Raw genomic sequence first — 15,693 nt, forward strand, 5'->3', positions numbered from 1 at the left:
TGCTTCCTTTTTTTGGGGGGAGCAACATTTTCAGCCATTACTTGGGATCTCATCCTTACACAACCCTTAGATCCTAACTAGGATCCCCTCTACAGCTTGTTCTGGGTTTTTCATCAAAGGAACCAAAATCAGACAGGTCACTTCTATATTTTTTTCTTGTGGTTTGAGTAATTTCCCTGATTGAAATCCAGCTGAAGTTTCCAGGCATTCAGATGTTCTTGGAATATTTGAAAACTGTGAGTGATCAAATCCTCATCTGATTTAAACCAAATAGTTGGAGTGCAGTGAAGTTACTCGTCAGTTATTCACTTCCAAATTTAAGGTTTCCCCTGAGTTTCCTGTTCTAACCCTGAAAAAACAAATGCAAGTGTGAGCCCAGAGAAGAACCTGGTGTTTGCAGGGCTTTTCTTCCCAGGATTGTGCTGTCCCCAAGGTTTGATGTCATTAATTCAGAGTAAGGAAGTGCTGACCCCCAGCCTGACTCCCCACTTGTACCAACCCATCCCTGTGCATCAGGGAAGCCACATGCAAATGGAATTAGCTGAGCTGGATGCTTGATTGGATTAGGTGGTGTCAAAACATTAATCATGGCAATCATGGATCTTTTCAAATTAAAAAAAAAGGAAAAAAATACTTGTGTGTCTCTCAGTATGAAAAAAACCCCACTATTCTGGCACTGTTTTACTCTAATTTCCTCTTTGAATCTGAAGGGCAAGAAATCTCTGTAGACAACCTCATTTCCTCCATTTTCCACCTTAATACCTGTTCTGGATAAATTTGGGGAAAGTAATTGGGGATTCAGTGCTTGCCTAAACTGACAGAAATGTTTTAAGAGGTACTTTCTCTAAAAACTCCAGCTTTAATTCTTTCTCTGCCGGGAACTTTGCTATTCATTAAGCAGCAAGGTCAGATTTTAGGAAGAAAACAATGAGCTGCTTTCCCACCTCAGAGGCAGCTTTTGCTCAGGAGATGCTGCTCTCTGCAGTATCTGCTTGAGTGTTTGTCATCTCATTTCTCCTAGAAAATATTTTGTTACTCGAAAATGGGCTTTATTCAAAGCAATTTACATATCTTACTGCAATAGTTACTATATTGGCTCATTCTCAAGTTTAAGTCAATCTGCAAAATATCCTCTTGTAGAATAATTTGCATGTGTAATTTGCCAGACCAAATCCTGCAGAGATTTGAGTCACGCTGAATTCAGGAGGACTATTCAGGTTTACATATGCTTTTAAAAAGTAAATCCTTAGTGCAGAAATGTGTACAAGGTCAAAGCCTGTTGTTTTGTTTTTTTCCCAGTATCATGTAAACTTCCAAGCAAATAAAATCTCCCCCTGCAAGAACATATTTGCAGAATAATGTGATAATGGGTAATGTCAAATATGTGTTCATTAATTCAGAGCCATTTTAGCATCAGTGCCATGGATGTGAGAGCCATGGAATCATGGAATGGTTTGGCAGGGACACCTCTCACTATCCCAGGTTGCTCCAAGCCCCAGTGTCCAACCTGGCCTTGGGCACTGCCAGGCATGGGGAGTTCATATGAAGTAAAGCAAGTTGAGGAGAGTTAATGAATTAAGCCAAAGACTCGAAGAATAGAACTTTGAAGTACTTTTGTTCCTTTTCCTAGAGCTGCATTTTATCTCTTCTGTCTGTATTTTCCCTGATCATTTTTTACAGCTCTCCTGTGCTATTGCCTTAACGACTTTAGGACCTCAATTACAGGCAGAGTAGATGCTTGATGCTTTCTAAGTGGTGAAAAATTATCCTTGCTCTGAGAAACTCTAACTCTGAGTCAGATAATTAAAATAATCCGATGGCACAGGGAAATGAAAGCAGCAGTTCCCAGCCCCAGGTGTGTAACTGAGGTGGCAGAGCTGCAGGGTGGGAGCACAGGGGGGGCTTGGCTGAGCTCTGTGGGGTCCCAGGGTTGTTCTGGAGGTGACAGAAAGATGTCACCTGCATCTGCCACTGCTGCAGAGCACTGGAACCTTCCCTCCTGACTGCCTGATGCTCACACGGAACATTTTCCTCTGTATCAGTTCAACTTAATTTCAAACCTGAGGAGTTCCAGGCAGAGGCCAATTTTTAAAAACTGATCTGCTGTAGTGATGGCCTTTCGTGCCTGGCAGGAATGGAAAGCCATTGTCACACACCTGCCCCAGAGCAGCTGTGCAGGGCTGACGTGCAAATGGGACACAGCTTTGCCTGACCCTGGGGCTTAGGCCTGATTATTTCTGTCCTCAGGGCTCAAAATTAAACCTTTATGCTCTTGAAGAAAGAAAACTCCTACTCTCCCACAACTTCTTTTCCGAGGAGATGGCAATATATTGAACTTTAAACCAGCACCACCTTTATGCACGGAAAAGCTTTTTTGCTCAATTTCAGAAGTTTCTAACCCAATATTTATGGCATTCTCTTCCTTTAAAGCTTGAGCGGGCTCAGATTTAAAACAGGCAGAGTGACAATGAATGTTTGCAAGAAGGCCACAAATAATGTTTTGGTACAGACCCAGCACTCACAGGCTGGGTCATCCATCACTGAGTCACACTGAGCTTGTCGTGCCTCCTGTGAGTGACAACAGCCTTATCTCCAACCCATCCCGAGTAAAAGCTTTCTAGATGTTCTATCATATATTTCCAGTGCTTTTAATGTCACAATATTTCTCTGGTTCAGATTAGATTGCTTTTAGCCTAAAGCTGTTTTGTTCACGTTCAGCTGGTGATGGAGTGAGGGATGGGTTTGCATTTGCAGGGTAAAGGCTGGGCTGAGCCCCAGCCCTGTGCTGACTCAGGGGGATTTCACAGGCTGCTTCTGGCTTTTCTTCCATGGGGAGGAAGGAAAAGGGCACAGGACAGAGCAGCTCCTGGTGGGAGCCACGCAGGACAAGATTATCACCAGCCCTGTGTAATGTATCAGGTATAAATGCAGAGCTCTGAACTCTGCTGCAAGAGGTTGCAAGGTAAACAAAAATGTCAGGTAAATTGAGACAGAAATGAGCATTTCTTAAGGTCTTGTAATCCCATTAAACTGAAACCTTGCTCCTTCCATTAATTTCTTCCAAAGGCAGCCCTGACAGCCCAGTGTTTGCTGCTTGCCTGTTGTGGCCCTTGGTGCATTAATCAATTTTTTTTTCATGTTAAGCTTATCTGTGTCCTTGTTTTAGTCTATATTTTTCAAGGCAAACCTGCTTTAACACCGACCAGTGGAGAGGTGTGACACTTTTCCAGGCAGTTGTGCACCTTATTCCTTCCCAAGGCTTTTGGGAACAGTTCATGTGTCAGTGATGGGGATTCAGTGCTGCAACAGCAGCCAGAGACAGCCATTAACAGAGGAAAGTTAAATATTTTAAGTGGAGTTTGGTATTCCCAGTGCCTAAATCTGGGTTACTTTTGCTTAAGCTTTAGGAGAAGGCAGAGCTGTGTGTGGGACTCAGCTCCTTCCCACAAGACCACTGAGTTCCTGATTGATCTCGGCAGAACCTTTGGAAAACTTGATTGAATTAAAAATATATTTATCTCTGAAACTTAATGTGCTTGGGCACTGATCCAAAGTCCATTAAAGCAAATGGGAAGAGTCCCATTGGTTTTATTCCTTTTCAGCTGATGCCTTCAGACAGTGCAGGTGATAAACAGCAGGATGGATTTGGGGCAGGATTCTCCCAAGAGCTGCTGAGATGCTTTTAAAATCCCCTTTTCAGCTCCCTGAAGTGATTGACGTTTATACTCTGGGTTAAGGCATTACAGAGATCCTATTTCTTTGTATCCTGCTTGTCCAGCAATAAATAAGATCCCCATGAAAGAAAATAAATATGTTGTGGCAGTTCTTTGAATGGAAGAAAAGGGAGTATGGGTGTTGGTGATCCTTTTGAAGTGGAATTCTAAGTCAATATCTGAATGCCTTTCAAAAGGAAAGTTTCACTTGGCCTTCCAAGGATCAGCCAAAAAAAAAAAATTCTTATTCTTTAAATTTTTGACAGAATTTTAGTCATCTTGACTTAGAAATTCTGAAGGGGGGCACTACACAATTGAAAGTCTAGGTTTGTATTTGCCATGAGAGCCACTCTCTACTTGCTACAGAGTGTTTCTCAATAATTGAAATAATGTAAGGGCTTGGTTTTGTGTGTAAGAGTGATGCAACATTTGCTACTCAGATCAGGGAAATGAGACAATCAATGAACTTTTTTCTCAGGAGGAAAGGAACTCTCTTATTGTGTCCATGAGTGGGGCATTTAAAGGAATGTGCTCCTTAAGCCAAATAATACTGATAAGAAAAAGGCTTAAACATGAATTTGAACTTTCCTTGACATGGATTTTTGTGGGATTAGATCTGGCACCCATTCAGATACAGGAGTTTTCATTAGAAGGCTGATTTACACCCAGCCCTGCTCTGGGTCAGAGATAACTCCCAAAAAGACGTAGGCAACTTCCATGAGTAAAGACATGGAGCAATAAAACTTCAGAAAAGTCAGTAGTTTTATCTAATTTTCTCAGGCAAGAGCATTACTTTGAAGATAAATCACTTCCCTGGTTCCAATAATTTAATTGGTTTCAATCATCTGCCAGGGGAAAAGTGCAATAACCAGTGTGACAATGCCAGTGTGTGACAGCAGAGCTCTGCTGTTGCTGGTGTTGGGGTGTCCCTGTGGACACTGGCTCTGTCCCTGTGCTGCCAGGGCTGGGGCTGGATCTCCATGGGGCTCTTCATCCCCCTTGGTGCTGCTCCAGTGCTCCAGTGGGGCAGTGGGGACAAAGGACAAGCCTTAAAGCAGCTGTGAGATGATGGTGAGTAACTCCTGTCCTGCTGCTGGCTGCTCTCTGGGAAGGATTTCCTGCTACTGCCACAAATTGCAAGGAGATTATTATTTTAAAGTGTTTTTCACATGGTAACAACAACAAATCAATGTAGGAAATAACTCAAGAAAAGGGGTTTGGCTCTTCCTGCAGGCCAGCAGTGATGGGGTGAGAGGAAACGACCTGGAGCAGCAGGGGAGGGTCAGGAGGGACATCAGAATTTCTTCATGGGAAGGGCAGTCAAGCATTGGAAGGTATGAGTTCAGCTCCAGCTTGCACAGGGATGTGGAGCTCCCCTGAGCATCCCAAATGTCCCAAACCAGCCTGGTCCCCACGGGCTGTGTTCTGTGGCCAGGCATGAGCAGGCAGGGGAGGATCTGAGCCCTGGGCTGCTGCGTGTACAAACTGCACCCATGAGCTCCTCACTAAAATTCCTGGGAGGATTTGTTCCTACCACAAGAGATTTCTGGTGTCAGATTCTGGTCCCATGTCAGAAATTTGCTGTTGCTCCACTTTCTTCTCAGCCTTCCCTAAAAAGTGTTCTCTACTGACTTATCTCAGCCAAGTAAGGCAGACAGTGAAAGATTAAAAAATGACTTCAAAAGGCAATCCTACAGTTTTTGATAATACTTTTTCAGTGTGTGCAACCTGTATGGAACAGATGAATTCATGTTTTAAAAGCAAGATTATTTCTATCTCAAAAGGGAATCTTAGAAAGGCAGTAAATCTGTTTTAATTGGTTTTATCATTCAAATACACTCTTAACAGGTCAGGTACAGTCACTGATTTGGACTTGGAATAAAAAGTATTCAGCACATTGAATGCTGGTTTGAACCACTGTTTCCTACACAGCTCCTTCTAAACTTGCAAAAAAAATTAACTTACCAAGGGACCACTTGGCTCTTCTCAAGTATTGACTGTGCAAAGGTTTATGATGCAAGTCTGGTCACTCTGGCAGGTGATTTGTAGCTGTTACAATTTGTTTCCTCCATCATAAGAGATATTTGAATAAACAAGTTGCAGGAAGCAGCAGGGCTGTGAGTGCTGCCAGGTGTCCCTGGCACTGAGGGCTCTCCTCAGGTTGGTACAAGATGGTCTGAGCAGAGCACTCTCTGCAGGGAGCCAAAAACACTGAATGGATTCAGCCTGGAAAGGTTGCAAAAAGGACTCTCAGAAGAATGGAGTAAGATGAGCAGGCAGCTGAAGAGAGGGGGGAAAATAAGCTGTAACAAACTGAACTGATGGAGTGGCATAAAGCAGCTTAGCTGAAATGCTGGTGACATCAGTGGGAGTGCTCTGGAACTGCAGTTGGCTCAGGCTTCACAAAGAAAAAATCAGAATGAAATAGCTGAAGATTTCAAAATAGGAATGTTCTCAGTAAAATCAGCCAAACGTGCAAGTGATTTAAAAACCCCACCTGTGTCTCCAGCATGCTGCCCATACTGATCCTGCCCCTCTGCTCAGGTGAGACCTCACCTGCAGAGCTGCCCCCAGCTCTGGCTCCCAGTATTGGGAAAAGGCACCAGGATAATCAGAGGGATGAGAAGCTCTGCTCTAAGGCTGGGAGAATTGGGATTGATCAGCCTGGAGAGGAGAAATCTTTGAGGTGACTTCATCACAGCCTCTCAGTACCTGGAAGGAGCTGAAATGGAAAAGGACAATTTACAAGGGCCTGGAGTGATAGGACCAGGGGGAATGGCTTCCCACTGACAGAGAGCAGGTTTAGATGGGATATTAGGGAAAAATTCCTCCCTGTGAGGGTGGGCAGGGCTGGCACAGGGTGCCCAGAGCAGCTGTGGCTGCCCCTGGATCCCTGGAAGTGTCCAAAGCCAGGTTGGACAGTGGGGCTTGGAGCAGCCTGGGACAGTGGAAGGTGTCCCTGCCATGGCAGGGGTAGAGCTGTATTATCTTTAATGCCCCAATCCAAACCATTCTGGGATTCTGGGATTCTGGGAACATTTCAGCTTCTGACATCAATTTATTAGAGAACCACAAGATCTCACTGGCACACCATCTTTAAATTGCTTTTTTTCCATGTGTTGTTTTTGGAATTACTTTCATTGGGTATTACCCTTTGAAGAAACTCATAAGGTTAACAGACAGATTTGCCATGCTTATGCTGAGCTGTGTTTTAATTTTTTTGAGTGGTCCCTGAGCCTGTTTGTGATGGTGAGTGCATGGTAGGGGCGGCAGGAATTTGGTCATAAATCACTGCACGAGTCTGAGCTGCAGGAGGATGGATTAGGTCTTAATTCTGAAGGGGTGGCTTCGTTTTATTTCTCCCTTTACTCCTGCAGGGTGGACAGCAGCCTCAGCAGCCATCAGGCTGTGTTTATGGGAGGGCTCTGAGTTGGGGGAAAACATTTGAACATCACCAGGTCTGTCTTTCTGGCTGGGTCACATCTGGGGGAATTTCATTTGGGGGCTGCTGGGATTCAGGCAGAGAGAAAAAAACAAGGGGCAAGGGGAAAAAAGAGTGGTGTTCTCTCATGTTCTTTTCACACACTCTTGTCTTTCATTCTGTTCTCCATCCCCCTGCTGGGGTTTGCCACGGAATGACAAGGCAGCCTCCGTGGTGTGAACCTGACAGGAATGCTGCCAGTTTTCACAGACATCTAATTTCCTTGCCCATCACCTTTCCCAAAGCTTGCTCGAACGGGCTGTTTGGGATGGGAGAGCGTTATTGATCCCTCTCAACTTCGTGTTTCATTAAAACAGAGCTCTGGGCACAGAGCCAGCCCTCAGCTCAGCCCTGCTCTCCACAGCAGCCGTGCCAGCAGCTCCAGGGGACTCCGGGTGTGTTTTGGGGATGGATAACGAGCCCATCCCGCAGCCACTTCATGTTCCTCACACGCAGCTCATGATACCACGAGTGATTTTTTGGGGAGGTGAGGAATTCTCCCTGCTCCAGCCGCTCTTGTCTGACACATCATTAAAAAAAAACAAAACCCAAAAAGTTTACATTTACTCTTGCCAATGTCCTCCACCTTCAAGGAGGATTCATCGGGAAGGGATGGTATTTCCATAGCAACAAGGGATTTTTTTTCAGAAAACTGGTGAATTTCCAAGGCACAAAAGCTTGTTCAGAGCCCAGAAGTACCTGGATGGAAAACAAAACAGATGGTAAATCCTCTACATTTTTTATTTTTTTCAGAATATTTTTTTTTTTTTGCCAGTCATTCTCCACTTTCCCCCACGTCCTAAATATTTGCTTTGCAATGAATTTCTGATCCATGACGGATTCAGGGCACTGCCCAGTGGAACTGGAAGTCAGCAGCACCATGGTTTGTTCACACAAACAGCTGATGGGGAAGGAACAGGAACTCCAAGCTGCTCCAAAAACATCAGAGATTTTCTTTACATTTAAATACATTTCTTGCCATGCAGAATGATGTTTTATAAAGCTGGGGGAATTGGGACTTTGGGAATTCACCAAGCAAAGTCCCTGTGTTGGAAAAGTGCTTGAAGGATGGACCTGGCCATGTTGCAACCTCATTTTTTTTTTTTCCTGAGATGCTGCATTTTTCCCAGAGAACAAGAACTGTTATTTTCATATAAATGGGGGTTCTCCACATTTATCAGATATTAATTACTGCCTTCATCATTATCAATGGGCAAACCTTTTTGCCTCTATTTGAGCCATTTTTCTCACAATCATGGGAATGATCAGATTTTACAGCAGTCCCAAAAAGAGGAGGAGCTCAGCTTAGCCCAAACACTTCAGCTGTGGAAGTGGCAGGACAAAGGAATTACAGTCCAGATGAGCCTGGCTTAATGAAGTTCAGGAGGAAGAAGAGAAAAAAAACAATCTTAAGTAATATATATTTTTCAATTTTACTTCTTTCCAATATCTTTTGTTGTTTGTCAGTGTAAAAATACAAGACTTGACAAAGAAGTTGCAAGGATGTCCATGGTTGTTTCTCATAATTTAATTAAAAATAAAGAATGGAAAGAAATTCCAACTCCAGGACACCCAGGACTGCTGGGCCCTGACAGTTGTCTCTGTTTTTGTGTTACACCTTGGAAATGTAAATTTTGCCTTTAAGTTCATTTCTGTTTTAGTTTTCTGGTCCTTAATCTGCTTTTCAACTTGTTTTAAAGCTGAACAATGATTTATTACATCCAGCAAGGATGCTAGGAGGGAATTGGAGGTAATTTAACTTTATTTTTATGATAGAGTTTGCCAGTATCAAATTCTCATTTGTAACCAGCACATTTTCAGTTGTGAACCCCTCTTCTTGAACATCTCCACTGTCACTTAGATGTCCATTATTTTATGTTTTCCATTTGCCAAAGGGGTGCTGAGAGGAGACAGAAAATTCCCCACACCTTTCCACACTACCATTATTGACAAAATGTCTTTAATGAAAAAAGATCTGCTGGTTTCTGAAGTGAAAACTGAGCTATTTCTTGAATTATGGGTTTGAATAAATGGCAGATCATTTGTAGCATATGGGAAAAGGAAAAGAAAGAAAAGAAAAGAGAAAAGAAAAGAAAATTTCCTGCTTTTAGTGATTACATAATTGCTGTTTTTATTAGTGTCTTCAGAAATGAATTATGGAAATTCATCCATAATGCCTTTGGGTAAGACAAAGCATTTAGAGAACTCTGTGGTAGTTGGACTGTAATATCCATGATGTGTTTAGATTTTTCTTGTTCAAATAAATAGTAAATGTAGGTAAGGTCAGCTTAATTGATAAGAAAAATGGAATTGTTAATGTTCTGTGACATTACCTATCACTGTGGTATTTTCTAATGCCAAGGCCATTTAGCAACTGATGAAAACCCAAAGGTCACAGTAATGATTAGCATTAAATAAATTCCCCTTTCCTTTGCATATGTAGGCCCCATGGTTTTTTTGGGAATGCTGAAAAAGATCACTGGGTTTAAGATATATACAGCTTATAAAGTCTAATTTCTGAAATTAAAATATCATTATTAATAGTTAAGTCCAATTTTTATTCATTAAGTGGTAAAAAAATATGAGAAACTTAAATGTCAGAATAAGAATTCTGTTTCTGTAGCAGCTTGGTTTTGCCCATGCAATAATTGTCTGCTCCTCTTATTGCAGCTCTCACAGAGATGCATTTGAAATCCATATTGATTAATTCATGCATGCTGTGACTTGGTATCTAATTCTTTCCTTTGTCAGCTTGCTGGAACTGGAAGAAAATATCTGATCTTATTCCTTTGCTGGAATGATTTTTACATGAAATTTTAACAGCAAGACCTTCACTTGTATTTATTTGCAGGACCAATGTTTTAGTCTCTAACACTGGCATGCCAGCAGAGATGATGAATTTCTATTGCTTTTTGGGACAAGAAAAAGGACTCCAGTGAAGCTCTTCTAAATTGGAGGCATTCCCCACCCCCCCACCCCCCCCCCCTTCTCATTTTTGTTCTTAATCCAGCAGCTGGTTTTATTTGCTTGAGATTTTTTTGTTGATTTTTTTCTGTATCACAAAGTGAATCCTTTCCTTCATTATTTGCAGGGTTGTCAGCAACTTCCTGATGGATATTTCTGCCTGTGCCTGGTAATGACCCAACAACCAGGCTACAACATCTGCACTATGAAGGTATTTTTGTTCAAACATTGACCATGTGCTAATTTCTCCCTAAACTTCTGATGGAGCCACGAGCAAGGGATGTCATTTAAACACCCCTTATGTAGCTGTGAGACAAGGAGTAGATTTTGTGTGGGATTTTACATGGAAAGAGGGCTCACCTGTGGGGTACCAGTGTTTACAATGATTACATTCAATTATGGCATCCTGTCAGGAGTTTTCTGTGAAAAGCACAGCAGGAATTCCATCTGGGAAAGAGCTCGGGCATCTCCAGCAGAGTTCAGACAGAACTGAGATACTTTAAGGCCAAAATCACAATGTAAAATCATAGGAACCCAGCACTGCTGGGAGATCTCTTCCATTAAGATGATCCAGGGATAAAGTTTCCCCCTATTTTGGAGGGATATAGAGCAGACTATGTGGGAGGTGGATATATTGACACTTGTAGTTCTTAAAATGAAATCAAGGAAGGAATTCTTGCATAGAGTGAAAGAATTTGCAGTCATTGCTTCAGATGAGCTTCCTGAGATATTTTCCTCTGCCATCGATTGTCACTGCCTTTAAATGGCTTATCCAGAGCTGCAGGTTCCACTCAAGGAGCTCTGTGCCTACATGAAATGAGCATTTCTGTTATTAAATTCATGGAGGAGAAAAAGCTTTTCAAAGTTTTTACTTTGCAAACTTGTACAGAATTGATAAAAGTCATTCATTTCTCCAGACATTTGGAATTCTGACGGCCTGCAGCAAGAAATTCAAGGATTTCACAGAATCTCAGAATGGCTTGGAAGGGTTATTAAAAACCATCTCATTCCAACCCTGCCATGGCAGGGACACCTCCCACTGTCCCAGGCTGCTCCAAGCCCCACTGTCCAACCTGGCTTTGGATACTTCCAGGGATCCAGGGGCAGCCACAGCTGCTCTGGGCACCCTGTGCCAGCCCTCCCTACCCTCCCAGGGAACAATTTCTCCCTTAACATCCCCTCTCACCTTCCTTTCTTTATCACAGAACTTGCAAAGATGTTTTATAATGGAAAGTTTCCCAGCAACTTAAACCAAAAAATGAGGAGTCCTTTTTTTAACACCACAAAGATTTGGAGGATGCACAAAAGACTTTTGCTCCCACCCCTTTTCTGTCCCACCTGCATCCCCAGTAAGGTTTTCCTGTTGATCACAGTTTTTCAGCAAATCACAAATGACAGCAATGCCACTTCTAGGGGCTGATATCCCTGCCAGCCCAGAAAAGCAGGATCTGAGCTTTTGATTTGTCATGTTTCAAGAAGCCACTGCAGTGGTTTAGCTACAAAAAGGAATTGAATACAAGCAGACCAAACCATCCTTATCATATTTCGTACACATTCTACTAAAACTGCAAACTTTTGCAAGACAGAATTATTTTAATGATTATATTAAAAAGCTCCTTTTGGGGGAAGTATCTCTCTCTCTCTCCTGCAGACGTGCTAAATAAGCAACATTTCCTCATATTTATAAGCAATTCCAGTGAAAATTCTTTAAAAGATGATCTGTTGGCATTCTGGCTGTAAAACTGGCTGTGATCTGTATCCTTTTTTGTGTCTTACCCTCTTTAGTAGATGTGGAATCATTGAACTATTTCTACAGGGCTATGGGAAATGATTTGGTATTGCTGCTCAAGCTAATCATTATTCACATATAAACTGCCCATTTACTGTTTCTCATATCCAATTTTTGAAGAAAATATTGATGATGACACCCGAAATAACTTGGCAAGGCTTTGAAGAAGCCCTGAAAATCTATTACAGAGATGAATTGCAAAAGTGAGGTGCAGTCACTAACCATGCCAAGTGAATGCCAATAGATAAAGTTCAGTTGAGGATTTCTCAGTTTCAATCTTTCTAGGAAGTTTGTGCATGGTATTTTAAACAAATCCCTGATTCTTGGTTTTTCTCACTGTGGAATGGGAAAAAACTGAGGTCCTAGAGTTGTGAAAATGGAAGGAGAAGGTAACTAGACTCTTCAAACTACACAATTCTCTGTTGTGTTTAGGTAAAAGCTGCCCTAATCCTGCCGGGAGTTGTCTGAGAGCTGAATTAAGAGCGAATCATGGAAAGGTCTTGCAGTGGCTGTGTGAAAAGCAGCACTGAGGAATTCGGGATATCAGGAAAGAACAGCAGGGCTGTGAGCCTGGGCAGCAGCAGAAGGGATGCAAGGAGAGTCCAGGCTCACATCTGCATAACCCTGGGCATTTCAAATGTGTCATCGTGGATCAGGCCAGGAGAAGCAAAGCAAATTCAGCCCAGCCTCCCATAAAAACCCAGCTGCCAGTCCCTGCATGTCCAGGAAAAATCCTTCTCTTTGAGTTCAGTGCTGCCATGCTGACTTCAGCTTGGTGGGGACACCTGACAAGCACACCTGGAAAATTGCAATGCTGGAAAAAATCCAGGTTCCTCTGAGAGTTGGGCATAAAACACCATTTCACTCAAGATGGGGAAGCCTTTGAGCCAAAGGGAAGGATGGTCGTGGGCAGAGGTGGAAATTCCAGAGCTGAAGTGTGGAAAGAGTGTTTGTAACCTGCCTCACCCTGTGATCAGCCAGGAACTCCCCTGTGCTCCACCACAACACCTGAACACAAACGATGTTATGGTATCTCTTTCCTACTCTTCGGGAGGGGAAAAAAATTAAAAAGCCGTTTCTGTTTTACAAACTTGAGAATGCCTCCATGCATTAACACTCTTCTGTACGAAAAGCAAAGACTGTCTAAAGATGCAGAAAAACAAAGGATTAGACAAAGGTAAAAGGTTGTGATGCCTTTGGCTACGAAACAGCAGTTAAATGGTTACATTTTTATAATTTCTTAAGCCATTTTACCACATCTATAACTTAATTTGCCTTGTACAGACACAGCAAAAGCTTCTGTTTTCCTTCTCCTGATACTTTCTTTTATTTTCTTAGGGCTTTGCCATTAAAGCTGCTTTAATCTTTGTAGATAAATCTTCAGGTTTTCATTTTTTTTTCTCTCTCTGAAGACTTCAGTTGTCTTAATTCTTTACATTTCATCGTGTTTAAATATTTTATACAATTTGAAGCCCTATTTATAAATGGATATCATTCAGATTAGGCTCTAACAAGTGCTAATCTTTTCCTCCAACCAGCGAGATAAAGCCTGTCTTAAACCTGAATGGCTTAAAACAAGTTCATTTTTTTTATCCTCATAAAGTGAACAAATAAAACACTACCCAGTAGCTGTATTCACTGGAAGCACTGGAGATAATCCTCCCATTTATTACTGCTTTTCCTTGTAAAAGTGCTTTTCCTTGGAAGTGCCAGCCTGTTTTGCCTTCAGATGTGCAGGCTGCAGGTCACAGAGCCTGAAGCGTGGCAATGAAACCTGAAAAATCACCTGGCCTCACAAAAAGCTTCCAACTTGGCTCCAGTTTTGATACTTTTGGTCGAGTTTTGGGTCAAGCAGGGACAATAAAGTCACTGTGTGTTTTTAGCTCAAGGCACAGATTAATGACCTGGTGTGCACTGCACACCTCGAGGTGAACATCATCTCTTTTCATCAGGGGAACTCTGATGCTTGGAGGTGTTGAGTTCATTTCTGCCTGTGCTTGGCTGAGCCCAAGGTTTGTGATCAAACCAAGAGCTTTGGCTGAGCAAGGAAATATTTTTTTTTTTTTATAAATAATGCTAAAAAAATTACTGAACATGGCAATTTCATGTGTTGTTCTGGGAAGTGTGAAGGAAAATGTTGGCAGTAAATCAAACCCTGCTTGGGTTTTCTCCACAATGGACTTAACTAGCCCTCTGCTATCAAGCAAAAAGGATTAAGCTGTCCAGGGTTTCCCCTAAATTTAAATAGTTTTAATACTCCAGACCATCTTAAATGGGATCTGAAGGGACTAAAGGTAAAACATCTCCATGTGATTGGTAGCTGTCATTCCACGTGTGCCTCTGCAGCCAAAAACAGGGGAGGAAGAAAGAAAACAAGGTTCTTGCTGTATGGACAAAATGGAGCAAATAATTCACAACTAATAAGTAACACAGTCTCCTCCTGAGGACTGAAAATACCCTGCTTTTATTGAAAATGTATTTATTGAAAGTCATCAGGTAAGTAAAATGATGTTAGTTCTATTTCTTGACTGGTCATAAGAACAAGAAGTTCCAGAGCAAATTTAAAGTTCATTTCCTGCAGATTCTGGTTTATGAGATTTTAAAACTGGCCTTTGGTAAATGGTCATGAAAGTGGAATTTGAACTGCATGAAAGTTTGTGGAAAGTGATCCAAGGCAGCTTGTGGGAAAATTAAATTGTATTTCCTGATCATTCTTCATTCCCAGTATTTATGTAACTCATAGCCCTGCAAGCTCAGAAATTTTGATCTGGAAGCTCATCTAAAGCCTGAAACAAACGTAAGGGATTGCAAATCAAAGCAGGAATGTGGGTTGGTACAAGCCCCTAAAAGTCACCCTTGGTCAGTCCCTCGGTTCCTCACTCACCTCCGTGCTCAGGAGCTCTTTCTAACAGTGGCTGAAAATACAGAGCTTCAAAAACAGTTACAAATATTTTAATAGGGATGAAAAGCCCCACAAAGTTAATAAATCTGGTTCATTTTTTTTGTCAGGAGCAGTATGAGAACAAAGGAAGAGAATGGCAACAGGAACACAGAAGGTTTATAACTTACAGTACAACTCCACCAGATGGATCTGAGTTGAATTTCAGTTCTTATTTTCCTTAAAAACTTTACATTTACTTCCAATAAAAGTGATTCTAGGAGAAATCAGGCAAGCGCTGACTTCTTTGTGTAATCTACATTTGTGAAAGCTGGTTGCAAAAATAGGGAATTATGCTTATGAAAATCAGATCTTGGTTAATGAAACAAACAAATACAACTGAGCATCGGTAGAGACACATAAAATGGCTGAAAGTCAAATAATCTAATTATAAATACGATGATGTAAAGAATGCCAGCATCAAATCCTGCATTACTTCATCTCCCATGCATGGAAATCTAAGGGGACAACCTCAACAAAAAAGGCTCTTGATGCTCTTCCAGCTGAAGTACTTGATCCAAAGCTCATAAAGTCAGTATGAATCATTTAAGTTTTGGATGCTGAGTGCCAGTTTTTCTGCAGAAAATTATCTTACATCTAAAATCACATTTTTCCTAGCAGAAACTTTATTATTAAAATTAGTCTTGAGTATTGTAACATAATTTATGTAGAATAGTGTACTGCCTCTATTTTCTTTGAAAATAACAGGTATCCCATGTACAATGGGATGCCTTTCAGTAAGGCATTATTATAGAATATTAAAAACTGTATTCATCTGGCTGCTAAGAACATGATTTTCCTACAGGGA

General features: G+C 41.7%; 1 long non-coding RNA gene across 1 annotated transcript in view; it reads left to right on the forward strand.

The window, feature by feature from the left end:
* LOC148222705 (uncharacterized) overlaps nt 1-15,343 on the forward strand; it is a 31,421-nt gene extending 16,078 nt beyond the window's left edge. Inside the window, exons 5-6 of the long non-coding RNA XR_015805787.1 lie at nt 10,286-10,369; nt 12,380-15,343. This is a non-coding gene — a long non-coding RNA (uncharacterized LOC148222705). The remainder of the gene's footprint in view (nt 1-10,285; nt 10,370-12,379) is intronic.
* The last annotated feature ends 350 nt before the right edge of the window (nt 15,344-15,693 follow it).

This window comes from Sturnus vulgaris, chromosome 10, assembly GCF_052056855.1.
Source record: "Sturnus vulgaris isolate bStuVul1 chromosome 10, bStuVul1.hap1, whole genome shotgun sequence".
NCBI lineage: Eukaryota > Metazoa > Chordata > Aves > Passeriformes > Sturnidae > Sturnus > Sturnus vulgaris.